Source organism: Pantherophis guttatus, chromosome 6, assembly GCF_059756535.1.
Source record: "Pantherophis guttatus breed Tessera chromosome 6, ASM5975653v1, whole genome shotgun sequence".
Classification (NCBI taxonomy): domain Eukaryota; kingdom Metazoa; phylum Chordata; class Lepidosauria; order Squamata; family Colubridae; genus Pantherophis; species Pantherophis guttatus.
In genome coordinates, this window is record NC_142068.1 from 88829349 (window position 1) to 88842952 (window position 13604).

At 43.3% G+C, this 13604-nt stretch overlaps 1 protein-coding gene across 7 annotated transcripts in view; it reads right to left on the reverse strand.

Annotated features, from left to right (window-relative positions):
* Positions 1 to 13604, reverse strand: part of ZMIZ1 (zinc finger MIZ-type containing 1) — a 520224-nt gene that overhangs the window by 377169 nt on the left and 129451 nt on the right. The gene's annotated exons all lie outside the window — the stretch shown is intronic.

Consider the following 13604-nt stretch of genomic DNA (forward strand, 5'->3'; position numbering starts at 1 on the left):
TTCTGTTCAGGAATTCAAACCATGTGATCCTGTCCACCATTAAGCCATCTTTCCAAGCAATCTCCATGTTTCCAGTGTCTTTTTCACCACTTGGAGCTGAACCCAGAAGGATAGAGAGAGAACAGAACGATGAGAAGATTAATAGTAGTGCAGACTTAGTAAATAGTTTGACAGTGTTGAGGGAATTGTTTGTTTAGCAGAGTGATGGCGGTCGGGAAAAAACTGTTCTTGTGTCTAGGATTGGGGACCCCTGGCCTAGATGATCTCCAAAATCCCTTCCAACTCTGTTATTCTGTTAAGCAAGATAACTGACTGAGAAACTTAGAAAACTTAGAAACTACTGTAGGAAGTTAAAACCCACCCCTCTCCTAGAAAATGAAACATTTTAGGAAATAGTAAAAGGGCAGAATATTTTCCCCAAAAGGGAGGCAGAAACCCACCCACCCCCACCTTGTCAATGGACCATTAAGGCATGAGCGAGTCCATTCTACATAACAAAGGTAGGATTAGCCCTCTACCCATCTAGCAACAGAACTCGCCACATGGCACTTGAGGAGATTGCATCACCCATAGGAAGGCTCAACCAAGCCTGAAACTCAAAACACAGCCTACAGAGTTGCTCCTGCATGGCCCCATGGGAGTCTGACAACCAATCAGAATACAAACTGAAATTCAAAAGCCCAACAGAGGGCATAAAACCAAGGCACTCTCAGCATCTCGGCCCTTTTTCCCCCCAGGACCTCAAACCACGTGGTCCTGTCCACCATTAAAACATCTTTCCAAACAGTCTCCATGTTTCCAGTGTCTTTTCCCCCACTAGGAACTGAACCCAGAAGGATATTTCTTCCAAGACTACAAAACGTAGAAACTACAAAACATTTATTTCTCAGCTGAAGATGCCATTTATTTCTCCATTCTGATTCTCACTCATTAAAACAAACAAGCAAGCAAACAAACAAACAAGCAAAAACAGTACAAAAGCGACATTAACGGGGAAAAGTCTGTGGCAACTATGTCTTAAATATAATACCAAGAATGCAACCTGCCTGGGTCTCAAAAGCATAAGGATAGTGGAAGAAGAAAAACTTTCACCAGCTCTCCCAAAAAAAGCGAAGTAATAAACTTCCTCTGCTAACAAAATATTTACATTCAGGCAAAGAACACAGGACTGGAGCCAGCTACAAAAACCTTGATGGATGTTCCCTCTTCAACAGAGCAGAGAGAAGTTATAAATGTGAAACAATAAAACAAGCAACCATTGTTATGGAAAACATTTGAGCATCATCTTCCTTGAAGATCAGTTTGGAGCTCCCTCCTTGTCTTTTTGCAGAAGGAGACAACAGTTGACTACCAACCCAACAAATTACACAATAAGAATCAAATTGGAAGTGAGAAGAGCTATTCCTTCCTCATTAACTTCACTTCTCCACCCCCAGTCCTTGAAAAAGATCTTTCCTTCGAGGGATTAATTGAGGAAGTTGCTCAGAGCAAAGTCCCAACTATAATGCTTCATGCAGATTGGAACTAGATGAGCTGAGAAATCCCATTTTAATGAGGCATTGCCATGTAAGAATTGCTGATTCCCCTGCTTGCTTTTCATTTCATGGAAGTCTACAGTAGTGGCCAAAATTGTGGAAACCTTTTGGGAAAAGTGTATTTTTGAGGTTTGATGGCTAATAACACCACTTTTTTTCTTGGAGTTTCAAGATAATCCTATTCCACTGCTGGAATGGCCTGGGAATAGCCCAGACCTTAACCCAATTGAAAATCTATGGAGCCGACTAAAGAAACTTGTTAGTCAGAAGCGACCCAGCAATAAAACCCAGTTAATAGAAGCCATCCAGGGTTGAAATGCTCCTGGTTCAGACCAGATCACCCAATCCAGCAGCGATGGTTATTCGGAGAACCAGTAGCAAAAATCCCTGCGCCCCTCCCCGCCACCATGCCCAGCTGAGCCGCACGATCATCAGAGGCTTTTTTTTTTACTTTTAAAAGCATTTTTTCGTTGGAAGAGATTGTAGAAAAAATTATTTTAAAAGTAAAAAAAAAAGCCTCTGATGTAAGTGAGCAGTGACCGGGCCGGGGACCAGTTCGGAGGCGTGGCCAGCTAATGTTATTACCGGTTCTCGGAACTATTACAAATTTTTACTACCGGTTCTTGCGAACCAGTGCAAATCGGGAGCAACCCACCACTGCTCTGCATGCCACCTCGGGCACCGGTGCCATAGGTTCGCCATCACGGAACAAAGCAATCTCACTAAGTCACACAACGAAATCACGACATTGTTATCAGAAAGGAAAAACGTTTAGAAATAAACAGCAACCTCTATTTTCTGAGACAGCATATCTGAAGAACTGTCTGGTGTTATTCAGCAGCAAGATTAGGATTGGAGGTTTAAGAAAAAAAATATTACAAAATGTAAAATGACTGCTGGGGAGTGTTTTTGGTGGTGGTGGTGTTGATTTTTAAGCGACAAAAGTTGTGCAAATACTTATATTCAGCTGCTTTTATCAAACACAGCAACTGGATAAATAAGGACATAGATTAATTTATAGGACTAATTAGGCAATTAAAAATCAACAGGTTATTCAATCTGAATGAAACAGACTCAAGAATTATTTAAGAACTCACGAGCAGATGGCTAGGGAAATCTAATAAGTGTTGTTTACTTGAGCTTCCATGAAGTTTTTAACAACATCCTTTTCCCTAAAAGAAGCAAATTTTTAAATGGAATTATGGGGAAAGGGTAATAATAAAAAGATAGTCCTCGCGCTAAGGAAAGCAAGCGGTAAGATTCATTATCATATTTTCTGGAGTCTGGAGTTATTTATTTTATTTATAAATGGCCTTTGTGAACAAGGAGATGGCCAATTTGCAGGTCACATCAAATTATCCAAAAAGGATCGAACCATTCCAAAACAAATTCAAAAAAACTATGCTATGATCTTTTAAAGGCTGGGTAGATAGGCAAAGAAACAGAATGTACTTTCAGGGAAATGTTAATATCCAATTTCAAATACAAGGAGCCCTTGGCTTAAGACCACAACTGAGCCCAAAATTTCTGTTTGGTTAGCGACCATACCAAGTTATGACCTGGAAAAAGGTGACTTATGATTGTTTTTCACACTTACGACTTTCTCAGTATCCCCATGATCATATGATCAAAATCCAGACACTTGGCAATTGGCTTGTACTTATAACCGTTGCAGTGCCCCGGGGGGGGGGGAGGTGTCATGTGATCACCTTTTGCAACCTTCAAGGAGCTGCTGATCCAGTTCTACAGAGGAATTATCGAGTCTGTCATCTGCACCTCCATAACTGTCTGGTTTGGTTCTGCAACCCAACAAGACAGACAAAGACTTCAGAGGATAATTAGAACTGCAGAAAAAACAATGGCTACCAATCTGCCTTCCATTGAGGACCTGAATACTGCACGAGTCAAAAAGAGGGCTGTGAAAATATTTACAGACCCCTCACATCCTGGACATAAACTGTTTCAACTCCTACCCTCAAAACGACGCTATAGAGCGGGTGTCAGCAACCTGCGGCTCCGGAGTTGCATGCGGCTCTTTGGGCCCTCTGCTGTGGCTCCCTGCCAGGTGATCCCACCACTGGCTGGCCCTGCCCCGCCCCTCACCCTCCCCTCCCAGTCACTCAACGCCTGGCCTGAGAAAGTAAGGGCGATGGCGGGGGATGGAGAAGCGGCCGGGGCAGAGACAGAGAGAGACAGAAAGAGTGGGAGAGAGAGAGAGACATAGAGGGATACAGAGAGAAGGGGGGGAGAGAAGGAGAGAGGGGGGAGGGAGGTAAGGAGGGAGAGAGAGATGTCAAAAGGGTTTTGTGGTTCAAGGTGTTTTTTAACAACCAGTTCTCTGCCCTGATGACCAGTTGGTAGGTGTGGCTACGGGAGGGGGGGTCATGTGACTGGTAGAAGTGAGTGATGTCGAGTTGGCCCCTCCCACCCAGGTTTTGTGGCTCCCGGTGTTTTCTTTTCTGTGGGAAACGGATCCAAATGGCTCTTTGAGTATTTTAAGGTTGCAGACCCCTGCTATAGAGTACTGCACACCAGAACAACTGGATGCAAGAACAGTTTTTTCCCGGACGCCATCACTCTGCTAAACAAATAATTCCCTCAACACTGTCAAACTATTCACTAAGTCTGCATTACTATTAATCTTCTCATCGTTCCCTTCACCCATCTCCTCCCACTTATGATTGTATGACTGTAACCTTGTTGCTGGTATCCTTACGATTTATATTGACTGTTTCCTAATATGATTTGATTGCTTATTTGTACCCTATGACTATCATTAAGTGTTGTACCTTATGATTCTTGATGAACGTATCTTTCCTTTTATGTAAACTGAGAGCATATGCACCAAGACAAATTCAACTTCTTCAACATCTGGCTACTTAAGGTCCTCTGTTGGCCAGTGGTGGACATCCCAAAAGGCACTCCATCAACTCCTTCGCCTGCACTGTCCTCATCGCCACTAGGCCTGTGTTTTACAACAAGGGGGAATTCACATCACCAACACCCCTGTGAAAGGAACTGTCCAAGCTAGGATCAACTGCAAAGGACTTGAACTGCTTTGAGTTAGAACATAGAATAATAAGAGTTGGAAGGGACCTTAGAGGTCTTCTAGTCCAACCTCCTGCTTGAGCAGTAGAACCTATACCATTCCCGATAATTGGTTGTTCAGTCTTTGTTTTTGAAAGCCTCCAGTGATGGAACACCCATAACTTCTGAAGACAACCTCTATTCCATTGGTTGATTGCTCTCAGTGTTAGGAAATTTCTCCTTATTTCTAGGTTGAATCTCTCCTTGGTTAATTTCCATCCACTGTTTTCTTGTCTTGCCTTTCGGTGCTTTGGAAAATAGTTTGACCCCCCTCATCTTTGTAGGAGCCCCTCAAATACTGGAAGACTGCTATCATGTCTCCCTTAGTCCTTCTTTTCATTAGACTAGCCATATCCAATTCCTGCAATCGTTCTTCATATGTTTTAGCCTCCAACCTCCTAATCGTTCCTGTTGCTCTTTTCTGCATTCTTTCAAGAGTCTCAATATCTTTTTAATATCATGGTGACCAGACCTGGATGCAGGATTCCAAGTGTGGCTATACCAAGCCTTTCTGCAGTAAGAGGTAGAAAAACCCAGAAGCCAGGATGACTGGCACCTCTTACCATCAAACAGCTATTAGCTACCTCCAATATTACAGCAAATTCTACAAAAGTAGATTTCTTGTGGACCAACTAGTGAAGTTTTTGCTGGTTCAAAGGGGCTAGGGAAATTGTGACAACGTGGAGCTGATCATACCATAGAGAAGCCCAACCAAGAGGGAAAATGGCTTTCATTAACAGCGTTAAGCACCTTCAGAACTACAAAAGACTTCGTTGATTTATTTATTTTGGATTTCTCTGGCATTAACAGAGAGATTTCTGGGAGAGTTTCATTCCTGAGCTTTAGCACCAATGCAATCGTGGTCAAAGTAGCGTGAAGTCTTTTAACAACTAGCTATAATGAGGCTGTGTTTTTTTCTTGGTGACGAATGTCTCTGAAGACATACCAGAGAAATTGGGGGTGGGAGAGGGGAGGAGGGGAGGAGTGGGGAGAGGGAGGGAGGGAGGGAGGGAGGGAGAGAAAGAGAGAGAGAGAGAGAGAGGAGGGAGAGAGGGAGAGAGAGAGAGAGAGAGAGGAGGGAGAGAGAGAGAGAGAGAGAGAGAGAGAGGGATGATAGATTAAGAAAGAGAATGTGTGTTCCAAGAATTATATATAAACTTTGTGATGGAATTCATTTTGCAACACCAGCATCTCACTCCCTATTTCACCGGATCCAGCCTCAGGCAGGCAGCAAAACAAAGTAGTAAGAAAACAAGAGCTCACAGCCTGTCCAAATATTTCCAGAGCAGGACTTATGCAATCTGTGGAACATTAAGTACTCAAGAACTGTGCTCTTGTTGATAGGCAAAAGAACACATTTGAAAGGCGACTCCATTTGCCAACCGGCTATCAACCAATATGTACACAAGATGTTCCTGTAGCTTTCTATTTGGAAGCTACCTCGTTTGCCTGTTCCTCTCCTGCTTGAAAAGGTTTCATGACAGATTAACTAACCTGAAGGTTAAAAAAAGAAAGAAAGAAAAAGAAAAACAAACCGACAAGCCAATGAGATATTCACACAGGTAACCCCTTCCTGCAGAACTTGCTGGAGAACGTCAGTAGACGTCAGATTTTCCCAGAGCCTACTGGGAAATCAGGTCTTCAAACACGAATCCAACCTTCCCCCAAACTGATATATCTTAGGTATGTAGGAAGTTAGCACTCACCCCACTCCTAGAAGAATGAAATATTCTAGGAAATATTAAAAAGGCAGAATATTATATTTCCCTGGATGAGAAAAGGAGAAATATGGTTTTTAAAGACAAAGCAGCTTCCTGCAGCTCCCTGTCCCCACTTCAGCTCCAGGGTGATGGGATTAAGACATGGTCCTCAGGACATGATAGGATTAGCCCTCTACCCATCTCACCATATGTCACCTGGCAAGGCTCAACCAAACCTAGGACATAAACAACTTACAAAGTTGGCTACTAAGACCCCTGTCCCCTGAGAAGTCTGACAACCAGTCAGAATACAAGCTCAAATTAAAAGCCAAACAGAGGGTATACATCTCTCTCTCTCTCCCCATGTGCTCGATTGCCCAGGACCTCAAACCATGTGGTCCTGTCCACCATTAAAACCATCTTTCCAAGCAGCCACTATGTTTCCAGTGTCTTTTTCCCCATTTGGAACTGAATCCAGAAGGATATTTCTTCCAACAGGTAGCAGAATCTCGTATCCCAAAACAACAAGAAAATATTCTGCATGTGGACTCCCCCAAAAAATGGGGGCAGCATCTGCACAAAAGAGACACGAGAATTATGCATTTCCTTCTGCTCAAACTTAGGAGTTCTTATCCTCCTGCTTTTCAACTTCACAACTGGTGCTCTTTAGCAGATTCTGAGGTCAAATGCCGGTATAAATTAAGTTATAGGAGGGAAGCTTTATTTGTTGTAGGATCCAATCTGGGTCGGTCACTGGGACCAGAGGTTTTCTCTTCTGAGCTTTCAGACTCATGCTGGAGCCCATCTTCAGCGCAGGGGTGAAATCCAGCAGGTTCTGACAGGTTCTGGAGAACCAGTAGCGGAAATTATGAATTGTTTGGAGAACCGGCAAATATCACATCTGGCTGGCCCCAGAGTAGGGTGGGAATGGAGATTTTGCAATATCCTTCCCCTGAAGTGGAGTGGAAATGGAGATTTTGCAGTATCCTTCACCTGCCATGCCCACCAAGTTATGTCCACCAAGCCACACCACACACCACGCCCACCAAGCCACGCCCACAGAACCGGTAATAAAAAAAAATTGAATTTCACAACTCCTTCAGGGAATGTCTTTCTACTGAAATACATGCTTTTGGCTGTTCTGTGAGTTGCGTTTATGTGGTGCCTTTCTATTGGCTGATTGGTGTGTTGAAGGCTGGCGATTGGCTGTCATTTCCTTGGTTATGCCCAGTCCTCGTACATTTGCATTTGTGAGAATTATTAGGATAAATCATTTGCATGCAGGCTAGAAGCTAGGAGACTGGGAGTTCTAGTCCGGCCTTAGGCACAAAGTCAGGGTGACTTTGCCCCAGTCACTTTCTCTCAGCCTATGAAGCAAGCAAGGGCAAACCACTTTTGAAAAACCTTGCCAAGAAGACTGCAAGAAATAATCCAGGCAGACAGCAAGACTCAATGCCAGTCTGAACACATCCTTCAATCCTTGGTTAAGTCTCCAGCATCCCAGGTAGCTGTCAAATTCTTGGCAACAGAAAATAACATTCTCAGATAGTCCCCCTGTAATCTGATTTACTAAAAGTGAAAATGGATTAGGTTATGGAAGTCTCATTAACTGGAGACTTCTGCTTTAACATCCACAATTTATCTGTAGGTTTATTATGGAAGGGACTTCTAAGCTGTCTTGGGAAAAAACTGGTTGATGAACAAAATATGTGGCTATCAGGGAGGGAGGGAGGGAGGGAGGGAGGGAGGAAGGAAGGAAGGAAGGAAGGAAGGAAGGAAGGAAGGAAGGAAGGGTCAAGACAATCACAAAAATTAGCAATAGCAATAGCACTTATACATCGCTTCACAATGCTTCACAGTCTAAGTGGTTTACAGAGTTGCCATATTGTCCCCAACAATCTGCGTCCTCATTTTACTGATCTCGGAACGGTGGAAGGCTGAGTCAATAGCAATAGCACTTAGGCTTATATACCACTTCACAGTGCTTTACAGCCCTTGCTAAGTGGTTTACAGAATCAGCATCTTGCCCCCAACAATACAGGTCCTCATTTTACCGACCTTGGAAGGATGGAAGGATGGGTCAACTTTGAGCCAGTCAGAATCGAACTGCTGGCAGTCAGAAGAATTAGCCTGCAGTATTACATTCTAACCACTGTGCCACCATGGCTCTTACAAAATTAGCTGTTCATATTTTAACTGATTTATCATTTGAAACTGGCAGAGCATAGAAGAGATGGAAATATATACTACCCCGTTTCCCCCAAAATAAGACACCCCCTGATAATAAGCCCAATTGGGCTTTTGAGCCCATGGCAAGAACAAGCACAACATTAAAAAACATTACAGTTTTCTAAGGTCTTCATTAGTTTTCTAAAGGATTAAGTGTTCTCCACCAACATCTCAAAGACCATCAGATGACTTTCAATCCTTGCAGATTCATCTGCAATATCTTGAGGGAGATCAAACCCAGTTCATTTGGACAGGAACCCCCCCCCAAAAAAAAAAAACAAGGTAAGCTCTTCAGAACTGTGTCGGGACTTGACAAGCTCGCTTTAGCCTGGCAAATCTTTAACAGCTAGGAAGGGTGACAGCAGGTAAACTAAAGATTTTTCTGGTAATTCATTAGATGGGTTATGGGCCCGATATGCAAGTTAACAACATAAATTACTCGAAATAATCTCCCGCCAGGCTCAGCCAAAGCTGGTGAGAAAACACCTTTTTTTTATTAACATTGCAGACCAGTTCGAGAAGCAGCAGTGAAATTCATCAGTCTCATAATGCTTCTGGCTTCCATCAGCCAGAGTGGAGCAATTCTATTTTTTCCCCCTCCCAGTGGTTGTTTTTAATGGGAAGAAGCGGGATGAATTGTTAACTCTGCCAGCTTCTAATTGTTGTAGTTGAGAAAACAGATTCTGGAGCCAATAAATCCTGGTTCATTTTTCTTCTATACAAATATCACCCCCAATGAATCCGTACTGAAGTTTCCAAAGGATGAATGAGGCTATTCCAAGAGAGACAAGGACCTCCATCAGTAAAAAGTCCTCCTGACCTCATCTTAAATAGTTCCAATGAAAAAATCCAGAGATGAGAAGAAATCTAACCATAGACCTTTCAGATCAAATATCTGTCTTACGTTCTCTATATGAAACTTTAGATCTCTTCTCTTAGAGGTATTAGAGGAACATGGTCTTGGTTGTAGACTGTCTGGAATATTCTGGCTCCTGAGGACTGGATGTCCCCATATTTTCAGAGTTCAGGGAGATGTTTATTGGTTCTTTCTTCAAGCTTCTAATAAATGGCGCTAGGGCCGTGATGGCGAACCTATGGCACACGGAGCCATATCTGTGGGCACGCAAGCGTTGCCCTACCTCAGTCCAGCACGCATGTGCGCGCTGGCCAGCTGATTTTCGGGCCTTCTGGGCCCATCGGAAGTCGGGAAAGGGGCTGTTTCCAGGCTTCTGGAGGGTCTCCGGTGGAGTGGGGAAGGTTGTTTTCGCCCTCCCCAGGCTCCTAGAAAGGCTCTGGAGCCTGGGGAGGGCAAAAAAATGGTCCTTTCAGGCTCACTGTGCCATCGTGTGCCAAAAGTGGGGGGAGAGCAGGGGGTGTCACACGCTCATGTGTGGGGGGACGGGGCGCATTGAATTATGGGTGTGGGCACGGGCGTGCACAATCCCCCCCACTACCCCCGCTTTTGGCACACAACGGCAAAAAGGTTAGTCATCACTGCGCTGGGGTATCAGTGGTGGGTTTCACATTATGTTACTACCAATTCACCGCACACACACTCACTTTATGAGCATGGACACCTGGTTTCCGCACACGCCTGCCTTCCACAAATGTGGCCGACCTTCTGTGCATGTGATTTGCTCACACACCCACCTTCCGTGCATGTGCCCAGCCTCAAAAATGTGCCTAAATAGGATGGCATAGAGCTGGGGCGGAGGGGGCGGGCTCACCCATGATTTCTGCTACCGGTTCAAGCGAACCAGTCCAAACCGGTTGAATGCCACCTCTGTAGTGTATCTTCGCAAACCTTCAGCTGCTTATATTTATGATTTATGATTATCATTTCTATGTGAGCCACCAAGAATCAGGATGCCATATATGTAAATAAACATACAATTGAATTTCCTGCAAGCTACCTTGGAGGACTATTGGGGGAAAAACCTACATCTAGGGAATATAATGCAAGAAGGTCTATGGAGATTCTCAGTCATCCAGGTCATGGTTGTCCCAAAATGCTTTTTCAAGAGGCAACTGGACTTTCTGGTTTTTCTTTGAAGATGTTTTGCTTATCATCCAAAAAGGTTCTTCAGCTCAGAGCTGAAGAAGCTTCTTGAATGAGAAGCGAAGCATCTTCAAAGAAAAACCATAAAGTCCAGTGGTTTTTTGAAAAAGCACCTTTGGGACGATAATACACAAATGTCAGCAAGGAGTCAACTGCTGCAGGAAGTAGACATCATTTGAGGAACATCAAACAAAGGCAGAGTATCTTTGTAATGTCTAAATTGGAGTAATATTGTGCCACACTAATTTTATAGAGGGGCGAGATGTCTGTTTTTCTGTTTAAAGTTTCTTTGATCAAAATAACAGAATAATTTATCAAAATGACAAAATAACGGAAGGGACATTGGAGGACTTCTAGTGCAGCCCTTGAGGAGCACCCAGAGGCTCCAACTGGCGCAGAGTGCGGCCGCGCGGGTGGTAATGGGAGTGACATGGCGCTCCCATGTAACACCCCTCCTGTGCGAGCTGCACTGGCTCCCAGTGGTCTTCCGGGTGCGCTTCAAGGTTTTGGTTACCATCTTTAAAGCGCTCCATGGCTCAGGACCTGGGTACTTGCGGGACCACCTACTACCACCAATAGCCTCCCACCGGCCGGTACGCTCTCATAGAGAGGGGCTCCTCCGGGTGCTGTCGGCCAATGTCGACTGGCGGCCCCCAAGGGAAGAGCCTTCTCTGTGGGGGCACCTACTATCTGGAACGAGCTCCCCCCGGAGATATGGAAGATCCCGGATCTGCGCATCTTCCGCTGTGCTCTAAAGACCTTTTTATTTCACCAGGAAGGCCTGGTCTAACTTTTTCCCTCTTTTTAAACAATTTTAATATTTTAATATTTTTAATCCTCAAAGTTTAAATTTGTTTTAAATTGATTTGGGTTTTAATCTGTCTGGGCAAAACTATTTAATTCGATTTTATTTCTGCTTTTTAAATTTTGTATGTATGTATTTTATTGTTGGCTGTTCACCGCCCTGAGTCCTTCGGGAGTAGGGCGGTATACAAATCAAATAAAAGTAGATTAAAAGCCCCCTCCTTGAGCAGGAGACCTTATTCCATTTCAGACAAATGGTTGTCCAATCTCTTCTTAAGAACCTCCAATGATGGAGCATCCTGCAACTTCTGAAGGCAAGCCTTAATTGTTCTAACTGCCAGGAAAGTTCTCCTTATTTATTTACATATAATGACCCAGATGTCTCACTTATTTTAGCCATGTTGTGCTGGGGAATTCACTGGAGAAAAGCAATTATGTTGGGAAGAATTAGAAGAAAAAGGAAACCAGACCTCCAAAGAACACACATTGGCTGGACACCATCAAACTGACACAAACCAGAGCATAGAACAACTTAAAGAAGTAGTGCAAGATTGGGAGATATGGAGAGACCTGGCCAAGGGTGAAATCCAGCAGATTCTGGAAAACTGGTAGTGGAAATTTTGAGTAGTTCGGAGAACCGGGAAATGCCATCTCTGGCTGGCCCCAGAGTGGGTGGTGGGAATGGAGTTTTTGCAGTATCCTTCCCCTGCCACACCCACCAAGCCACACCCACCAAGCCACGCCCATGCCCACCAAGCCACACCCACAGAACCAGTAGTAAAAAAATTTGGATTTCACCACTGACACAATGGCTGGACACCATCAGTTTGATGGTGTCCAGCCATTGTGTCAGTGGTGAAACCAGAGCATAGAACCAGAGCATAGAACAACTCAAAGTAGTGGAAGATTGGGAGATGTGGGGAGACCTGGCCCATAGAATCACCAAGAGTCAGACACAACTGAATGGATATCATCATCATCATCATCATCATCATCATCATCATCATCATCATCACTACCACTTCCACACAGATTCTATTCATCAATATATCCAGGATGTGATCCACATATATGTTCTCTCCATGCTACAATTCCTTTTCAGTAACTGATTTCCATATTTTAACTCCCCTTTCCAATTATGTCATTTTTCGCAGGTGTCAGTTTAATTCTCTGACTACTTGACCTATATACAAATGTAGAAGAGGTTTGCCTTTAACGACTTCAATTAAATGCTTAATTTAGTATTTTTTGGTCAATGACTAACTTCTTCCCTCTCTTTGGTTGGTACCTTCTGCTTTTCCTATATCTATTGGAACTAATATACCGTGCTAAAACATTCTTTATAAAGAACACTATTACTTAATGTGATTTTATCTCTACTTGGATTCAATACTGAATTCTTTGAATTTCTTACAGCACTGTTTGGAATTCCTTCCACTGTTGCGTCTTTTAAATAGTTTGGAGCATTTTTCTTATGTAACATACCCTTTTTCCTATCCAAATACTTGTTACATGGTTTAATTGAGTTCTCCACATTCAAAAGGTCAGAGTTCCTTTTTTCCACCTGAACCCAAAGTATTTAGTAGATTTATGAGTTATTACTGCCTCATCCCCAGTATTTTTCCTGCTAGGGTATAGCCACCATAATTCTTGTCTCTACGTATGTTCTGTTTTCTTTTGCATTGGAATCTCCAGGAAGTTTCAAACAGCATTTAATTCTTCCAGTTAAATCAACACATTCCTGCCATTGTTAAAAATGGTCGGCATTAAAAAGGATTATATATCATGCTTAGAAATCCTGTATATTTTTCAAATCCCTAACCTTTAGCTTCTGGATAAAATAGGGTAGGGTAGGGTAGGGTAGGGTAGGGTAGGGTAGGGTAGGGTAGGGTAGGGTAGGGTAGGATAGGATAGGATAGGGAGTAGAGTAGAGTAGAGTAGAGTAGAGTAGAGTAGAGTAGAGTAGAGTAGAGTAGAGTAGATGATGATGATGATGGATGGAAAACCAAAGCTCTGCATGAACAGCACTTGAAAAACATTGAAGTAAAGTGTGATAACAGCTTGACATGGGTATGGCTTAAGAGAGGAACCATCAAGAAAGAAACAGAAGGTTTAATACTTGTTGCTCAAGAACAAGCACTACAAACTAATGCCATGAAAGCGAAGATACAAAAATCCACTGACAATCCA